Raw genomic sequence first — 6575 nt, 5'->3', positions numbered from 1 at the left:
TGTATCTTCTAATACTTACGTCATGTTTTGTTTTAAATTAAAAAAAAAAACGATGTACCTGCCTCTACCCTTAAAGTAGAAGTATCAGCATGCTTTGATTGACTGCATACATTAGAATTTTTCAATTTGGCGGACTTTCTAAAGGATCCGTAAACATAACATCATACCTTCGGCCAATAACGTAAGCGGTGACGCGGTGGACGCGACCAATCACAGCGCTAGTTGCTGAGTTTATGGCCCTACAACGTCGGGGTTTGGCTTCGACCAGCTACCATTGAACTGCAACAAAGAGGCAAGGTACTCGGCCGCTTGTTCGGAACACCGCCGGAATAGCATCGTGGCCATTAACGGCGAGGACAAGCCTTGTTTTTTTTTTGTGTGTTTTTTGAGCCGCCGAAAAGTGACGTTTTGAGCGCGTTGAGTTTCTTCCGTGCGGTGAGTGTTTGTGTTTACACTGATGAGTACCGTTGTGTAGTTGATCGTTTTGTTTTGTTGATGTTTATAAGTCAATGGTGATAAAAGAGACACACACTCTTGTAGTTTCTGCTTTTATTTTACGAGAGAAATGATTTTCCTCTCTTCTCATGCCACCAAAAGTGTCCCAGAGCTAAAGTTTAATGAAGCAAAACTGGGAAACATTTTTACTTCAGGGACAAGAGCAAAGCCCCAAAGGGGTCCACCTTCTTTGGTGTGTTTGTGAATCCCAAGGTGATAAGCAAACATCTGCTGTATTTTTCAATGTGCTCCTTAGAGTCACCTGTTCAAATAACAGAAAAGGCACACAAACAATACACTGTTCTTCTCACTACTCCTACTACGGAGGTGTTGATTTAACAATTTGTTGTTGGAATTGAACTGCACTTTCCTGATTGGTGTATTTTGTTTTTCTAATGTTATTAAATATGTGATTTCTAAAACACTTGTAAATACAGATGTTTGAATATTGCTATGGGATCACGCATAATGTAAGGGACCTTACATGATGGCTGTTCATTCTCAGGGGCGTAGCCAGACATTTAGCAGTGGGGGGGGGGGGCAGGTTGATGCAACACCAATACGTGGGCACATACACTTTTCACATTCTTGTAAGACATTCTCGAATATGTTTATCATACTGCCCACAAGTCAGGGTTTCTTGAAGTATCCATCCATCCATCAATTTTCTAATCCACTTATCGTCACGAGGGTCGCGGGCGTGCTGGAGCCTATCGCAGCTGTCTTTGGGCAGTAGGTGGGTTTCACCCTGAACTGGTTGCCAGCCAATCGCAGGGCACACAGACGAACAGCCATTTGCACTCACAATCATATCTAGGGACAATTTAGAGTGTTCCGTGTGCCTGCCATATATGTTTTTGGGTAGTGGGAGGAAACCCGTGCAGGCACATGGAGAACATGCAAACTCCACACAGGAAGACTGGAGCCGGAATTGAAACCTCCACCTTTGCACTGTGAGGCGGACGTACTCCGCAGTTGACCATCGTGTCGTCTGTTTCATGAAGTAAAATCCACAGATATGCAGACCCAACACACTCAGAATACAAGCAGGAACAAGTCTAAGTGAAAAGCAATGTCTTGCTGAAGATAGTTTATGAGATCATGCCATTTCCTTTGCTGTTGCTCTGCTTTTGTGTACTATCACATAGTCTATTTCTATCTCATGCACTGATTTGCTTGCTAACAGCCAATCAAAGTGTTCAGTAGTCACTGACGTCTGACAACATTTTGCATGCTGTGATCGATGGCTCCCTTCTTTTGCAACTGTATTTAACAAGCACAATGACGCAAACATCTCTTCACAGGGTGATATTATGCTAGTTTTTAAACTTTCCACAGTTATTCATGACATTGTCCTAAAGCTGGCTGCTGCACGCACCAGCTACTACGTCAGAAGGTTACTTGTTTATCTCACCTTTGATTGTAAATCGCAAACACGGCTACTGTGACCACAGCCGACGCCAAAACAGAGCAACGACTGCCTCAGGCAAAGTGTACACACGGACTAACTCCTCTCTCAGTTGCATACCACTCTCCCGACCGCTCTCGTGATCCCCACTCCCATCCCGTGAGTCGCATGATGTGTTCAAAGACATTTGGAAATAACATTGCGCAGCAAAAACGACATGATGAATTAACAACACAACAACACACACATATCATAAACGTCTCACAGTCAAACACTCATTTTTACCACACTTAAATAATGAACAATTGTTGTCACTAGGCAACTTCGGTGCATCGGAGAAAATGGCCATGTGTTTAGTGTGCAGGGATAGTATGGAGGTGGTTCCTCAGTTAGTGACGTAGAAGAGTGAGGACACAGTTGTTTTCTTGCATTGGGAGGCCTTTGTGCTGAGAGTGGAGGAATGATCAGGAATTCTTCCAGTTATAAAGCTTCAAACAACTGCTATTTTTAACACACACTGACAGCAACACATGCAAACACAGCACACAGCAATAGTCACTGACATTATTCCCTCTGTTCCGTTCGAAGGACGACTTACACTTACTGGCGCTCAGTTGAGTAAATTTTCTCCTTCCGTTTGCTGTTATTTCCGCTGCATCTCTTTAGGTGGACCTCAGCACTGGCTGACATGTTGCGGCACAACACTATGGGAACTTGTAAAAACTTGGTTGCATACACAGGCTAATAATGCAAAACCAAATTTCCTGTGGTTAATTCATGGACATCATCGGGGAAAGACTTGCCTCTAAAAATGTTCTCCCCGTGCCTGCGTGGGTTTCCTCCCACATTCCAAAAACCTGCACTGAAGGTTAATGGAACACTCTAAATTGTCCCCAGGTGTGAGTGTGAGCGGAGATGATTGTTCGTCTGTGTACCCTGCAATTGGCTGGGAACTGATTCAGGGTGTACCCTGCCTACTGCCCGAACACAGCCGGGATAGACATTTGTACTCCCCCCGACCCTTGTGAGGATAAGCGCATCAGAAAATGGATGGGTGGATAGTGTTATGAATTTGTAGGATTTGTTTTTGGTGGGGGGGGGGGGGACTCAGATTTTACTGTGGAGAATTATGATTGCTCTTTACAACATTAGTATGACATGTACGTGCGCAGCATCATGACAATCTCCTGTTTGTCCTGTTTGTACTATATATCTATTCATTCACCGTTGTTTGAGTTAATCCAAAATGTTAAGTTGACTGTGTGTACATTGACCAACAATAGGGGTGTTCACACGGCAACTTTTACTCCGGTGTAGCACCGGGGGCTGCCCCCCGTAGAGCGTTCACATGTACAAAGTTATACCGGTGTACACCCTGAAAACAGCTTAAACCGGAGCAAATTTAACCCTGCTCAGGAGGTGGTTTAAAAATTTACTCCGGAGTAAATGCTAGTTTGCGGGGCAGCACCGATATAAAATGAGACGTGTGAACGCTACAGGGCTGGACTCGCTACGCGGGAGAAGAGTTGATTACATTCGTGTAGAATGCGTTGCTTTCGTGCTCTGTTGTACTTCCGCCACCTTTCCTTTCTCTCTCTCACCCTTTTACGCTGTCTGATAGACCACAGCGTTGATTTGTCTGGAGAAGTATAAACCATGGTTTTTCGATATGTCACAAACAAGGCAGGGAAAAGGAAGTACACTTTACGCATGCTCATGTTTTATTTCCGTATTATTACTGTATTGTATTGCACGGCCGCAGAAACTGCCGTGTGAACGCAAGTGGGGCTGCACAGGGGTTAACACGCTTCTCTTTAGTAAGCGCCTTTATATGTGTGAACGCTCCACAAAATTTACACCGGTGTAAGATATATCGCAACAAAATACATCACCGATGTAAATGTGTGCCGTGTGAACACCCCTATTGTGTTTAGATCAGAGGTCTTTCAACAGTAGAGCATGATGAGGATGTGGTTTGTACCTTGCATGACTGATGTTGCCTCCGCCTTGTTTTCGTCACCATGCGCAGGGTTGAGCGTAATAAATGCACACTCTTAGTGTTCAAATCAGTGCAACACTCTGACCCTTTGGATTTGTAAACATATTTGCACAATGCACTTTTCAAGGATGGAAATGTGTTCTTGCGCTGCTATAAGTGATCAGTTTCCTCTGCGGCTATCTTGACATTTACTCCACATTCTGTACGAGATGGGGAAGGTGACAAGGACAAGTAAAAGAGGGAAGGCAGCAAAGGGGGGGGGGGGAGTGTAGAAGACCGGATAGCCATTGAGCGCAAAAGAGGACCAAGATTCGGAACATGTGGACAAAATGGTGAGAGTGGGATTAAATTGAAAGCAGAATCTGAATCAAGAGATTGGGAATCAACCACACCCATGAGTGTGTGTGTGTGTGTGTGTGTGTGTGTGTGTGTGTGTGTGTGTGTGTGTGTGTGTGTGTGTGTTCTACTTGATAGATAGCCTGTCAAGATGGGGTGTGGGGGGGGCGACTGAAAGATGGAGGGTGAGTGTTAAATTTGTGACAAGGAGTCATTTGTCTGTCTACACGATCAAATCAGCTGGTCAGTACGGTAGATCAGCTGCTCGTCAGCTCCTTTTTCACTATTCTACACACCCCCACAACCCCACCTCATTTAACAATATTTGTCTTCATTTTTTTTGGGGGGGGGGGCGGTGGACAAAACAAAGCAAAACATCTCTTTCTCGGTAATTCATTCAAGGTTCATTTTTTTCCAATCCTCATCCTCGCCGCTCAAGTGCTTCAATTGCCTTTCCACTTAGCTGCCTGCAGGACTTAGACACCATCATTTAGGAAACTTCCAGAGGGTACGCTTGAAACAGCGTTCAATGTTAATAGAACTCTATCAGATTTTGAATCAATTGTTTTTCTTTTTCAATGTCATTGTACCATGTGCTGCAACATGCGGTATTTCTTTGCTGCCATCCCGTGAACTATGCTCAAGTCAGTTGAGGAGCTTCATGCTTTGGTTTGTCACCAGTTGTGACATCTAGTTTGCGGGCAGTGTCAATTACTCACACGACAACAACAACAACAACAACAACAACAATTAAGCTGTATTATGTGAGAAGAGTTGATGTTATACTTATCAAGTGTTTTTGAGAGTGGCTCAGTTACTGTTTTGCTGATTATTTTCCAAAGTAAAAGCAGATGTTTGCCAATGTCTTATTTTGATTTATCAAAAAAGGTAACCAGTCTGCTTTCAACAGAAATGCCAGAATAATTACTGTCAAGGGGTGGAACTTTGAGCATTTGTACTCTTTTGAGTGAAATAATGGCTGTAAACGATGATTAACCTAGTTGTTGATTCTATTGATGATTGATTTTTGACAGCGTTGCTTTTGAGTATTGTCATACGCTCATTTTCAAATTGCAAGCGGCAGTCCCCTCTCGACACCTGCCCCATCAGCCCAGTCATGGTAACAAAACTATAAAAAGCTCGTGTAGACCAAATAGATAAATTGAATATTGAATATTTCCTCAGGGATAGATTGATTCTCGATACAAAGAAAATGAACGGCCACCAGCGTCCAGGAACAGGAGGTTGGGTTTAGGTCCTCTAAATAATGACCATATAAATGTGTGTACATCAACTTATATCGTCAAATGGAACGGGAATGGATTTCTACTGTTTTGGTTTGCGAGTGTTGTGTCTGTTCTTTTGCTCACTGCCACGAAGCGCAAATGAGGTACGGGACTCATGTGTAGGCTTGAGTGCTGAAGCAGTCGACTCGTTGCAGTGACAGAGCAAGTTTAAGTAATCTTGCAATTCCTGGTATTAGGAGCATACTTCCTCCGTTGTATTTTGAGTGGCAATATTGGCGTCCTCTTTCTGGGGAAGACGTTGCGTATTTGTGCTTAGTCAGTGTTTCAGGTTGTCCAGGTTGTCACTGCTCAGTCCTCAGCATGTGTGATGTGTGCTAAGTCAGGTTGGAGCAGGTTTTCCACAAACGTCCTGCTGTCTAAAGGCACAGACTTCTGCTCTCAATCCAGATTTTCATGGCCACTCTTGTTCCACGGACAGTCACAATCATCCTTTGTGACGTTGCTTCCGGTCGGATGGCATGTGTGAATCAGCATGCGTTTCCTGCAAAGTGAGCCCATTAATATTGAAATGATGACAGTGCCTCTTGCTTCTTTGGTTGTGTGTGTGTGTGTGTGTGTGTGTGTGTGCGTGTGTGTGCGTGCGCGTGCGTGTGCGTGTGTGTTGCTTGCTCCTGCGCGATCGGGTCGTTCGTGGGAAGTTGGTCGCTTCAAAAGTCGATCTTTGGCCGAAAAGTTTGTGTGTGTGTGTGTGTGTGTGTGTGTGTGTGTGTGTGTGTGTGCGTGCGTGTGTGTGCGTGCGTGTGTGCGTGTGCGTGTGCGTGTGTGTGCGTGCGCGTGTGTGTGTGTGTGTGTGTGTGTGTTGAATCTGCCTTCCCCCTCTCTTTGATGGATGTCCACGGCTTTCATGACATCGCAGTGATGGCTTTTGCGTTTCATGTTTGTCGGGGGAGCAGGTGTTTGATCATTGTGGCCACAGACAAAACACTTCCTATACAGTATTGTGAAGAGGAACCTAGCTTCAGTTTAATCTGTTCTCGATGCAACCTCACAGTGCAAATGGGAAAAATAGAATTTTGGTCTCTCTTAGGCG

The 6575-nt window shown here is 44.4% G+C and overlaps 1 protein-coding gene across 1 annotated transcript in view; it reads left to right on the top strand.

Moving 5' to 3' along the window:
* The first annotated feature begins 244 nt into the window (after positions 1-244).
* LOC109527158 (SPRY domain-containing SOCS box protein 4-like) overlaps positions 245-6575 on the top strand; it is a 93379-nt gene continuing 87048 nt past the window's right edge. Inside the window, exon 1 of the mRNA XM_019888895.1 lies at positions 245-435. The gene's annotated coding sequence lies outside the window, so the exon portion shown is untranslated. The remainder of the gene's footprint in view (positions 436-6575) is intronic.

This window comes from Hippocampus comes, unplaced genomic scaffold (assembly GCF_001891065.2).
Source record: "Hippocampus comes isolate QL1 unplaced genomic scaffold, H_comes_QL1_v1.1 scaffold228, whole genome shotgun sequence".
In the NCBI taxonomy this organism is placed as follows: domain Eukaryota; kingdom Metazoa; phylum Chordata; class Actinopteri; order Syngnathiformes; family Syngnathidae; genus Hippocampus; species Hippocampus comes.
Note: the sequence above shows the minus strand (reverse complement) of the source record. Positions and strands in the feature narration are given on the sequence as shown.